Source organism: Equus przewalskii, chromosome 5, assembly GCF_037783145.1.
Source record: "Equus przewalskii isolate Varuska chromosome 5, EquPr2, whole genome shotgun sequence".
Taxonomy (NCBI): Eukaryota; Metazoa; Chordata; class Mammalia; order Perissodactyla; family Equidae; genus Equus; species Equus przewalskii.
In genome coordinates, this window is record NC_091835.1 from 41,738,275 (window position 1) to 41,751,037 (window position 12,763).

Genomic DNA, 12,763 nt, shown 5'->3' on the forward strand with positions numbered 1-12,763 from the left:
ACAAACCCAAATTTATGGAAAAGTGGGAAGTCTAGCAAGGAACTTTTTTCTCCTAAACCACTTGAGAGAGAGTTGTCAATACAATGCTTTATCATCCCTGAATACTTTAGTTTGTATTTCCTACAAACAAGTACATTTGCCTATATAATAATCTAAATGCAACCACAAAACCAGGAAATTAACATCAACACATTACTACCATCTAATCCTCAGACCCCACTCAAAACTGCAGGCCAGGTATTTTGTAGAATATTACTCAATTTGGGTTTCTCTGACGTGTCATGATTAGATTTGGGTTACAGATTTTTGACTGAATATCAGAGAAGTGATGCTGTGTTCTTCTTGTAAAAGTCTATTAGGTGGCTTTTGATTTTGATTTGTCTCATTACTGATGATGTTCACTTTGATGATTTGATTAAAGGGGTGTTTGTGAGGCTTCTTCACTATAAAGTTACTGTTTTTTCCCTTTGTAATGAATAACTGTTTTGTGGAGAGGTAGTTTGAGAGCATATAAGTACCTTCTTCTTCATCAAACTTTCAATTTGTTCCTTCATATTAGTATGGATTCATGGCTTCCTGTTTTATTTATTTTTTATTTTGATGCTCAAATTATCCCACATTTGGCTGGAGAGGGACCCCTCTTTAAGCTGCCTTCTGTGTCCTCTTGATATATTCCCATCGTTCTTTGAGCACTTTTTTATTTCTGGCACCATAAGATGTTCCGGGCAGATCTTGTACTTTCCCTCCCCAATTTGGGATTATCTGTTTCTTCAGGGATTCTGGTTCCTTTTAGCATATAATGGCATTTAGAAACCAACATCTGGGCTCTACGTGTGGTCATTGCTATTGGGATGTTACTGCTCCTCGGTCCTCTCAGTGGACAGTTAGGGAATAAATGTATGTATTTGTGTACATATAAATATACATAATACATACAGACACTCATTTATGTTTATCGCTATATTTATCTATTTGTAAAACATGAGTTCGTACCAATATTTCCAATTCCAATCTAATAGCGCAGGATTTATTCTAATTTTCTCCCTATCTGCTTTTCTAACTCCCTTCTCCAACAGTGATGGCTTTTATTGTCTTCATATTAATTCCTTATCTGATCACTCCTCCTGCATATAACCAGTCTCCCATAGCTGCTACTAACCCCACGCCTGTGTAGATAACCTCCTCACTGCACTTGGGTTCTCACACACCACGCCAGTTTGCTCCCCCTGCTTGGACATCTTATTTACCCTACTCGGTCTCTGATTTCTCACCCAAGGCTTCTCTCAGGTGTGGATGCCCTCCTTACCTTGCTCAGGCTCCAATACTCCACTCCAGGCTACCTCTCTATGGAGACATATTTACCACACTGCTTAGACCCTGACACCTTGTGCCATGCTGTCCGATAGCATAGATATCCTTCTCACCTGCTTGGGCCCCAACATCCCATCTTAGTCCACCCTCACACATAGGCCCTTCTCACCTTGCTCTGGCTCAGATGCCTCACACTGTGTCACCCCTCTGTGGGGATACCCTCTTCATGTCCTTGGGCTCCAACTCTTCACGATGGACCCTCTCTCCCTTCACCCCCCCCCCCCTTCCCTGTGGGTGCTTTCCTCACCTTTCAGGCTCCAACTTTGGGCTGCCATCATGCAGGGACTTTCTTCTAATCCTGCTTGAGCTTTAATACCCAATATCTGGGCTCTTCTATGGGGATACCCTCCTCACACCACATGAGCTTCAAAACTAACGCCATGCCAATGCTGGGTCACCCCCACATTTATATATGTATATATATAAATTTGTATGTATATAAGTGTGTGTATATATATATAAAACAATATTATAATATTAGAGATCAAAGGGAATAATTATATCATTACATGAGTTCCAGTTGAGATGAGTTGAGGACAGTTCTTCATGCAATAATGAATTAATTAATTCTAGTGCCTACTGTGTGCCAGACACTGTGCTAATCATTGAGATTATAATCTCTTGGCTGCTAAATACTGGATTAGTTGGGGTTAGTTGCAATGCTGGTTTAGCCTTGTCCATGCTACCCCTCCTCTATCCATAACACCAAGATTTAAGGGAAATCACACAGTTCCATATTTCTGGTAAGGTTATCCCTCCCAACCCCAAGGCATAATTTTGCCTGCCTCACCATCTTCAACCTCCCCAGAGACCTATCCCGGCAAGGAGATAAATTAGAACTCATCAACCATTTCTCCTAAGGGACCATAGGGTTCATCCCATCATTCCTTATAGGCTTGTTTACTTTAATCACTACCTAAAATCTGACCAGGGTACAGAACAGAGTGTATAGTATGCTGCCATTGTTTATATATATATATATATATATATAATATATCTCCTCTTCTTTTATATATGTAATACATATGTTAATATACATATTCAACAAATATCTCTCAAAGAATACATAAGAAATAGGTAACATTGGTATCTCCAGGGAGGGAAAACAGGTATTTGGGGGGTGCTGGGGAAGGGAAATTCTTCATTATATATACTCTTAAGTAACTCTTGAGTTTTGATCAATGTGAATATCCTTACCTATCAAAAACAAATAAAAATAAATAACATGTAAATATAACTTATGGAATGAATATCCTCAGCCTCGCACCGTGGAGTATATGAACAGATGGTTAATCACAGTGTCTGCCATTATGGGGATTACAACCTAGTGGGAGTAAAAGGTAAGTAAGCAAATTACTATAATGTAATTGATGCAATGATAATTGCTTATATCAGAGAGGTGAAAAACTAGAGAAGCCAATGTCTCACAAATGGGTTATTGTTTAGTTATGGCACCCATTTCCTAATAGTTTGGGACATTTAATTTTTGTTGATTAGCAGATTCAGGATCCTATGCCAACTTTGGCTCTATTCTAGAACCTACCCTCCAGCCACCCAGTCCATCTACCTCACCCTTACCCTTTCTGGTCTGGGGACCATTCAGAGGGTTTTTTTAAAAATTAAAATAATGTTTAACAACTTATGGAGGTATCATTTATGTAGCAAAAAATCCACCCATTTTAATTTTACAGTTTGATGAGTTTTAACACATTTATGCAACTATCACCATAATCCAGTTTTAGAATAATTCTGTCACCCCAAAATGTTTTCTAATGCCCATTTGCTTTCTGTCCCTATTGTTTTGCCTTTTATTACATTTTTTATTTAGAGGAAAAAATTATGAATTCATACTGTTATTTTCAACTCAGGTCGTCCTGTAAGCAGCATCTTCTTTTGCCACACCTTGTAAGTCAGAGACAGGTTTGCCTGGCGTTGAATCTGAACCTGGATTGCCACCCTGTTAAATGGTGCGTGACCCTCTCACTTTCCTTTGGAGGAGTTACCTGAGTCGATGCTAACAATACTCATTTCTCTCTTCCTCCAGCTCTCTGTCAGTTCAACCTGGAGAGGCTTGGCTCACTTTCCTTTTCATCCCCTGACTTTGGAAAAATACTAAGGCATAAAATGAAGATCTCTTCTGCAAGTTAGAAGCCAAAATAAATGGAGTGATGCCACATTGAGGTTTTCTAATTTATCTTTTATCAGATGCCAAAATGCATAAAGTGCTGTACAAAGCACAGCATTAAACTGAATCACCACCCACAGGGAGCGCAGTGGAAATACGGAGGCCAGGAAAACCCAGGAAATGTGTGGCAGAGAGCCTGTCTGACCTCATCCGTATGGTTGAGAGGAGGTCACTGTGGAGAACAGCTGCAGCCATTTCTACACTATGGAGGTGTAGCTTTCTGATGAGGGTCCCTTCTTTTCATCCCTCATTTCTCAAATTAGGAAACAGCAAATGGAGAATTCAGGTCGTTTGCCTTAAACCTCCGGCTAAGTGGAGCAGCACACAGCCTTGCTTGCCCTGGGCAGCACACTGCTGCCTGTGGTGCAGGCCCGACATAGGGGAGACTACGAAGGAATAAGGAAGGCTAAGGGACATCCTGCTCAGACCCAAGGGCAGTGGCAGAGGCCACAAGTTGTCTACATGACTTCAATGACATGACTGTGCTACATGTGGGCCGTGTCACAGTGGGGTGTTTAAGCTCTCTGCACTGCTGTACCTTTCCTTATGTAAAATGGGGCTAATGATGGTAATACCACCCTCACAGAGTTATTGTGAGGAGTAAAAGGTAATTCATGTACTAATAATAGACACTCAGTAGATGTTAACTCTGATGATGGTGATGATGATGATGATGGTGATGATTTCTGTTTCTGGGCGCTGAGAAGTTTCTAAGCACACCCTGGCATTGGCCCTCTGGCCAACTCAACCTTGAAGATTGATGTTGGTAATCAGAATCAAATTCCCTGCTCCTACCTCTTCTCACCAGCACACATCATTCTTCCACTTTCGTATGCTGCTTCCATCATTCAGAATAAGTGGGAGTAGATGCAGATCAAACTGTGAAGAACTGTTCAATCAACAAATATTTAGAACAGCAGCGTGTTAGATGATGAGAGAGCCAACAGTTTTTGCCCTTCAGGAGCTTTCAGTTTTAATTGGAGGGTTAAAATTAAGAAGTGCACAATTAATGGATGATTCAAGAAAATTAAAGTGCAGTGCTGATTATATGGCATGAGTAATTAAAGAATAAATCAATAATATAATGCTTAAGATGTGATAATAAAATAACATTTGCTAATATTTCTGAGCCCGTGCTATGTAGCAGATGCTTTTTTAAGTGCTTTATGTGCATGATTTAATTTAATTTAATTTAATTTGGGCAGAAGTTCTCTAAGGTAATTACTTTTGGCATCTTCCTTTTCAGAAGAGGAAGCTAAAGCTCAAACAAGTAGCTTGCTCAAGATTACACAGCTGGTAAACCAAGGAAGCGGGGACATCAACAGTACTGAGTAAATGAGTTCAGAAGAGGCAGACAATGTCAGTCCAAGCAGATGGTTGTCACTAATTCTGGTCTTTTTCCAGAGTTCCCCACTAGGTGAAACAACCCCTGTTAACCCTCAAAAAGACAAACCAACAACTAAGCTGCCTACCAACCCATCTGCTTTTCACTGTCTTCTCGTTGCTCTTTGGAGAAAAGATAAAGACAAAGCCACTTAGCATGGCCTACAAGGCTCTGCATAGCTCCACCCACTAACCTCTCCGGCAGCTCTTTCACTTGTCCTCCCTTCCCTACTGGCCTTTTTTCAGTCCCTAAGCACCTGCCTGCCACCAGGGCCTTTGCACATGCTGTTTTCTCTACCTTCTGCCCTCTTCACCTATGCAACTTCCACTTATCCTTCAGATCCTCAAGCATACTCTTCAGGGAAGACTTGCCTGACATCACTGATTAGGTCAAATCCTCCTCTTAGAAGCAATCATTGCCTGCTGTATTTCTACTTTATAACATTTGTCACAATATTATACTTGTCTGACTATTTGATTGGTATCTATTTCTTTCACTAGATTATAAGCACAATGAGAAGTGAGACTGAATCTGTTTTTACCTATTAGTGTTTTTTCAGCACCAAGCAACATGCCTAGCACATAAGAGGCACTCAATGAATATTTGTGGAATGAACTGAGACGTAAGGAGGACTCCACAGAGGATCTAGGACATGGAGGGCCCTAAAGACAGAAAAGAGTTGGAGAGGTGAGGTGAAGCATTCGAGATAGAGGAACTAGTAGGGCAGCTTGTAAGTGATCTTTCAATGTAAATGAGCTGAAAACGAGCAAACGGAACCCCAAAGTGGCAATCCATAGACCCATAAAAATGGTGTCAGTGCCCGTTGGGTTCGATTAGCCTCTCCCATACTTTTGGATTATAGGCATCTCTAAAAGCATCTCCACATATAGAAAACCACTCATTAAGATATGCCTTTGGTCAGGATCGCACCCATCTCCCTCTGCCTCTTCTGAAATGTATAGACAACTCCTCAATCAAGATATAGAGGCTGGTTTTAGGATCCGGAACGTCCTAGTTATCCAGTTTACCCGCTTCTCAGCCAGTCCCTGATAGTTGCTGGCTATGTGGTGAAGTAGTTTCTACACATGGCATATTTATGTGTAGAGGCAGCAGAAGGATAAGTGGTGCTCTCTATTGGGTAGAACTATGTCCCCCAAAAAGATATTTTCAAGTTCTAACCCTTGGTACCTGTGATTTTGACCTTATTGGGAAATAGGGTCTTTGCAGATTTAGTCAAGTTGATGAGGTCATAGTGGATTAGGGTGGGCCTTAACCCAATGACTGGTAATTTGGGCACAGAGACAGAGGAGAAGGCCATGTGGTGATGGAGGCAGAGATTGGAGTGCTGCCGCTATGAGAAAATGAACACCAAGGACTGCTGGCAACCACCAGAAGGTAGGAAGAAACAAGGAAAGACCCTCCCTTAGAGGCTTCAGAGAGAGCGTGGCCCTGTTGACACCTTGATTTAGGCCTTCCAGCCTCCAGAACTGTGAGAGAATAAGTTTCAGTTGTTTTAAGCCATCCAGGTGTGTGGTACTTTGTTATGGCAGCCCTGGGAAGCGAAACCAATCCTCTCTGGAGGCAAATCAGCCCTCAAAGCTCAAAAACGTAATTTAGGATACAAATAAGGAAACCCCGACTCTGTTCACCAAGTTTCTGTAGACTAGGGCAAGCAAAAGTTCAGTGCAGTGGCAAAGTGGAACTCTAGAAATGGCAGACACTCTTGACACTGGAGTCTATATCTCTTGTCAGAAGGATCACTATGTATAGACATGTATATACTTAGATTAAATAATAAATATTCAAGGAGGTAGGAGGTGGTTTAGGCTGTAATTGTATCTAGCTTGATAAAGCATGGAGGTAGAACAGTAGTGACAAAGACATATGAAATCACTGAGAATAACTAGAACATTCTGGGATCTGTCTTCAAACTCTCTCTCTCTCTCTCTATTTTTTTGTTTTGCTTGAGGAAGATTAGCCCTGAGCTAACATTGGTGCCAATCTTTCTCTATTTTGTATGGTGGGTCGCTGCCAAAGCATGGCCACTGATGAGTGGTGTAGGTCTGCACCCAGGAACTGAACCTGGGCTGCCAAAGCAGAGCACGCTGAGGCGGAGCATGCCGAGCATAACCACTATGCCATGGTGCTGGCCCTGCCTTCAAACTGTAAGGTTGCTGTCAGGCAGAGTAAATTTGGGCACCTAAATCCGTGCCCACTTCTTTGTGCCACTGTCAGAGACAGAGCCCTGGTACAAAGGCCTTACCAAGAATAATCCTCATTGTGTTTTTTTCTAGTAGGAGGGAAAGAGTACCTGCTTACTCTTTTTCCATTTACAGTATTAATTTGTTTTCTTTTCATACGTAGGTAGTGTCAGTTATTGCTTTATGGCCTCTCAGCTCCAAATTCACCCTTCAGTACTCACTCTGTGATGATGGACTGGACTCTAAGTATTTCTCTTATATGGAGAGAATGGTGTTGAGTTGTGTCAATAGAGGGCAAAGGAGGGAATTGCAGAGGAAATTGTAGGCTTCGTTTCCTACTTCTGGTGTGTTGTGTTTTTCCTTTATTGCTCTTGCTGCATGGGTGGTCAGTGGTGCACATCTGTAGGCACAATGGTGCTCTGCCCCAGCTGTGTGCCCCAAATGTGTAGTCTCTTGGAGACCACGCAGGCCCAGGGACCATCCTATAGCCCTCCCTATGTGGTTCTGCATTCTCCAGGCCTGCAGCAATGCCCCAACTCCCTCTGCACACCTGCCCACCTGATAGTTGTTTCCTGCCTGCCCAGTGGTTGTGGACCAGCTCTGGCCTGGGCAGCCCAGTGGACTTCTCTACCATCCAGTAGGCTGCAGGCACATCTTCTTCAATGAGATCTGAAGCCCAGCCTTCGGGAGGGGGCCTGTCCTCCAGGTTTGTCTTTCCTTGAGTGTTCTCCCCCAGCCCTAAAGTACCCTTTAGAGTTCTCTTCACATCTTCTAGTTACTCTCCTGTCATAGCTTCATAATTCTTTACATTCAACTTTCCTTGTTTAAATTACTGTGTGGTTTCTGCCTCCTGAATGGACCCAGACTGATATAGGTTCATTCCCTCTTTGACAGGAAGCTAAAAAGCAGAGCCTTCTCTTTTACTAGAGAGGTTTATTTGTCTCCAGACATCTAGTTTGATCTCCTGGATTGGGATTCCTGTCACCCATGAGTTTCAAATATTCAGTTATGGCCTGGCCCTCATTCTGCTCCAGTTACTAGACAGTTATCTCGGCTATAGTGCCTTCACCAGCTTATCTTACATTTCAAAGGTTATTCATATATTTGTGTAATGATCGGAAGATAAACTCTGTGTGACAGTGAAAGCCTTCTCTCTAGCCGGTTGAGGCAAGGCACACTTTTCCTTTCTGAAAAAGATCGTTCCTGAGTCTGTGGTACAGGTAATATTAAACAAGGTGTTGAATGCTGGAGAGTGGTGTCGCTCAGAAGTAGTGATATTGCCTGTATCATAGGACGGTTATGAGAAGTTAATGAGATATTCAGGTAACGTGCTCAGCCTAGTTCTGGCATTTTGTATGTACTCAGCTATTGTGAGTTCTCCTTTTTATTCATTCATTTATTCAACTCGTACTTAGTAAGCAGCTACCATGTACCAGGTGATATTATCAGCATGGGGATACGAAGATGAACAAGGTTCATTTCCTGCCTTCAGAGTGGCCAGTCCAGTCTCCTGTTTACACCAAAGTATAAGAAATAATCCCCCTCTTCATTTTCTCCCAAAGATATAGGATTTCAAGTAATGATTTAGTCATAAAATATACAACATGGAGATAAGTTCACATGTCTAGAGGAAATTTTCTGCTGTGTTGGTTTGATGTGAGCTTTGACAAGCTCAATTTGTTCTTGGGCAGTATTCTTTTCCTGCAATAACTATATTTAGTCACATGTGATATATACGTTAGAATGTTACCATATAGTAGGCTGTCTGATAAACATTATAAACAATGATTAATTTAATCCTTAAAATTTTCTTCTAAGCTTTATTATCTGCGTTTTATAGATGATGAGGGTGATGCTCAGAGAGTTTGAGAAGTTTTCCTTAAGTCACTCAAAAAGCAAGTACAGGGCCAGGGTTCAAATAGTGCCATCTGACTCAAAAGCCCATGCTTTTATCAAGCATACCATAGCGCTTTCTTTTGTTGATCTCCTCCCCCACCCCCTCCCAAATTCATCACTCCATGTTGTACTTGCCTGTTTGCTTGACCATCTTTGCCATTAGACTAAGACTTCCTTGAGGGTACACACAATCTATTGTTCACCACTGTCTCCCCATTGTTCTGATAATCTATTACTGCTTAACCAAACCACCCTAAAGATTAGTGGCTTGAAATAACAAATCACAGTTTAGTGGGTTGATTGGGTTAGCTACTGGTTCCCTTTTGGGGTCCCTCTTCCAGTTGCAGTCAGGTGGTGACTGAGGCTGGTGTTATCTGAAGGCTCAACCAAGCTGGACATCCAACACGGTTTCTGTATCACACACATATCTGGTTCATGGCCTTGGATGGCTGGAACAGCTGAGGATTGGCTGGGCATCTCTCTGTCTCCACGTAGTTTTCCATGTGGACTTTGGCTTCCTCACAGCATGAGGTCCTTCTTACATAGTGTCTGATTTGCCCCAGAGGGAGTGTTCCAAGAGATTTGGGTGGAAGCTGCCAGGCTTTTTATGACCTAGGCCTAGAAGTTACTCAACATCACATCTACCATATTCTGTTGTGAGTCACAGGCCAGCTCAGATTCAATATGTGAGGCAATTATGCTGAGGCATGAGTATCGAGAGGCATCATTCGTTGCGGGCCGTCTTTGGAGACTAACTGCTGTGGAGGGGAGAGGGCAGTCTGGGGAGGGAAAACTCAGAGGAAGAGATATATAGATGGGAACTCTCAGACGAAGAGTAAGAGTTAGCCAAGTGAAGAAAAGGTGGGGAAGAGAAAGGAGGAGGGAAGGAATGGTCTTCTAGGCAGAGGGAACCCCTTGTACGAAGACTTGGAGATATGACGAGGGGGTGAGGGGATGATAAGCATGGTGCATTCAGCTTCTATACCATTTACTTTCCCGTGACGCTGGATGATTATTTAACATTTCTGCTTCTTGGTTTCCTCATCTGTGAAATGGATATAATCATATTTATTATTTAGCAGTGTTGTAAAGATTAAATTAATTAATGCATGAAGAGTTCTTTAGAACAATATCTGGTACATGGAAAAGTGTTGGTTATTGTTAGTATTATAATGGGGAAACATGGGTAGTTAAATATGGCTGGAACATAGGACCCAGATGGGGAAGGGTGAGATATGAGTCTGGAATGGTAAACAGGGACCAAAGCATGACTTTGTAAGTTACACAAAGGTGTTTGAATTTTAACCTAGAGTAAATGAAGAGATGTTGCAGAGTTTAAGGAGGGGAGAGTTGGCCAACTTCGGGATTTTAGGAAGATATCTACAGTAAAGTTCTCCAGAGTGGGGAACACTTTGGGGAGGAGAAAAACTAGAGACAGGGATGGTTAGAAGCAGTTGTGGTCCAGGAGAGGGATGTAGTGGGCTGGCCTAAGGTTGTGGTAATGGGGATGGAGAGAGGTGGACCTGCTAAAGGTCACAGTGCTGGTTAGTGACAGAGCAGGAACTGGAGCTGCTGACTAATTACATAGAAATTTCCTGCCAGGAAATTAACCTTTTTTACTTGTTTATTTAGGCACGAGTTTAATATGTGCTATTTGAAGGAAACAGATAAGTAGCTACAAGTAACTGGACAGGGATGGTTTAGCTGGGAGGTACAGTTCCCATTTCCATTGCTTATGCCGGCAATTGCTAATAGCAAATAGATGTGCCCCCCGAGAATCACTGCACCCAAGGGAAACTGAGCAAGGTGAGCGATTTTCTTTGAAGGAGAGTTTTTTTCCAGATCTACCGGAAGGATCACACCCGATCTTCTCATAACTGTCTCATTTGTTCTCCTTTGGGTCAGACTGGGAGTGTTTATTTGCCTTTTCTGGTTTATTTGGCCTTTAAAACACTAGTAACATCTGACTGGCTACCCTTTTGGGACATCCTTGGCCTTTCAGGCTGTGTTTCTCAAACATTCTCTGTGGATACAGGTTGGTCATGGAGCCCACGGTTCTTAGCAGGTCTAGGAACAGCTGGGACCAGGTGACTCCAGTGGCTGCTACTTGGAGGAGTGGTCTCCTGAGAAGAGACATCTGAGGCAGCAAGGGGGGCTGCTGGGACCATGGGCAAAGAATGAGCCTGGAAAGGTTCTCATCCACTGAATTCGGGGACCTTGAAGGTCTAAGATTACATTCTAAATGACCCCTAATAGGATCCACTCTAATCTCTTCTCTTGTCCATGAACACTCTATGCTTGTTCCTGATTCCAGATGAGGCCTTGATTGGTGGAGTCCTACATATGCTTCATGGCACAGCTCAGGTCCATGTCTCTGGGAGACTTTCCTTGCTATTCCAGCCCTTGGGGGTCACCCCCACACCCCTGCTCCTCTTGGAAGACCCACAGAGGAAGAGTAGGCACCATATAACTCAGCACTTCCTCACATGCTGTGTGTATTGTTCTCCCAACAGGATGCTACTCTTAGCATCTCCCAGCTTCACTGGAAGCCCTCTGAGGGTTGAAGGTCTTCTTTCCTTTTTCCCCTCAACACTTCTCAGAGTTTTCAGGCAACGTCTGTTGATTGACAGATCTAGCAATCTGGAAGCTGTGTTAGCCCTAATTTACAGATGGGGGAGCTGAGGAGGAAAGGGTTAAGTTGCCTGCCCAAGGTGGTGAAGGTTGGCGTTTATTCAGGAGCTAATCAGGAACAGTCCCCAGTTAGATGTATCACATACATTTGTTGTTTAATCTTTCCAACAACTCTAACAGGTAGGTCCTTTATCTACATTTCCTTGCTGAGGAAACTGAAGCTTACAGCTTAGCAATAACTCCACAGCATCATGCGCCAAACCCACGTGGAACTAAAACCCAGACTGTCTTGCTCCTAGCTGCTTCTCCTTTTCAGCACTTCCAGCTGTAGCACCTGTTTGCCTACCTGTCTCCTCTACAGATTAGACTATTACCTTTTGTAAGTGCACAGGCTATACTTTTGTTTTTATTTCAATCTTGGTAACCCCAGGGCCTAGCACAGAACCTGTCTAGTTGAGTTCAGTAAATGGTTGTTAAATCAATGTTAAAAGAATATAGAGCCAATGACAGAGCTTACTTTCAGTTCAAGTCAGCACTGCCTCCCTGCAAAGACCAGAGTGGCCTGCCCCTTTCAGAGTAGGACCTCACTGGAGCCTTTACTCCTCTGTACACAGCTCGCGTGGGGAGAAATCTCCCTCCCTGGTTTCATTTGAAAGCACTGTGGGAGGAGGTTGGGGAGGACAGGGCGCCTTCAGACCTGTTGAGCTGGGCCTCCCTCTGCCTTTCCTCTCTGGCACAGAGATCTAGTTTCAATCTGCAGAAACCCTCGGAGAGAATGATCATCAGCTTCAACCTACAGTGATGATGAAAAGCCCAGTCTCTGCCAGAGAGACATGGGGTTGGTCCTGGCTCTTCCCCCACCCCAGGTTTGTGGTCTTGGGCCAGTTATTCAACTTTATTAAGCCTCAGCTTCCTCTCTGTAAAGCAGGGATACAGATAATGCCCTCCTCATGGGGTAGTTGTGAGGATTAAATGAGAAAAGTGTGCATGGCCCTCATCACAGCGCGCAGTGGATGGCAGACATGCTTATTGGCTGTCTAAAGGCCTGAAATGGGAAGGGGGGAGAGTCACAGTAATAACAGCTTTGGAGCCTGT

General features: G+C 43.1%; 1 protein-coding gene across 1 annotated transcript in view; it reads left to right on the plus strand.

Moving 5' to 3' along the window:
- The first annotated feature begins 6,231 nt into the window (after window positions 1-6,231).
- The window catches only part of GPRC5A (G protein-coupled receptor class C group 5 member A), a 38,254-nt gene continuing 31,722 nt past the window's right edge, over window positions 6,232-12,763 (plus strand). Inside the window, exon 1 of the mRNA XM_008522934.2 lies at window positions 6,232-6,335. The gene's annotated coding sequence lies outside the window, so the exon portion shown is untranslated. The remainder of the gene's footprint in view (window positions 6,336-12,763) is intronic.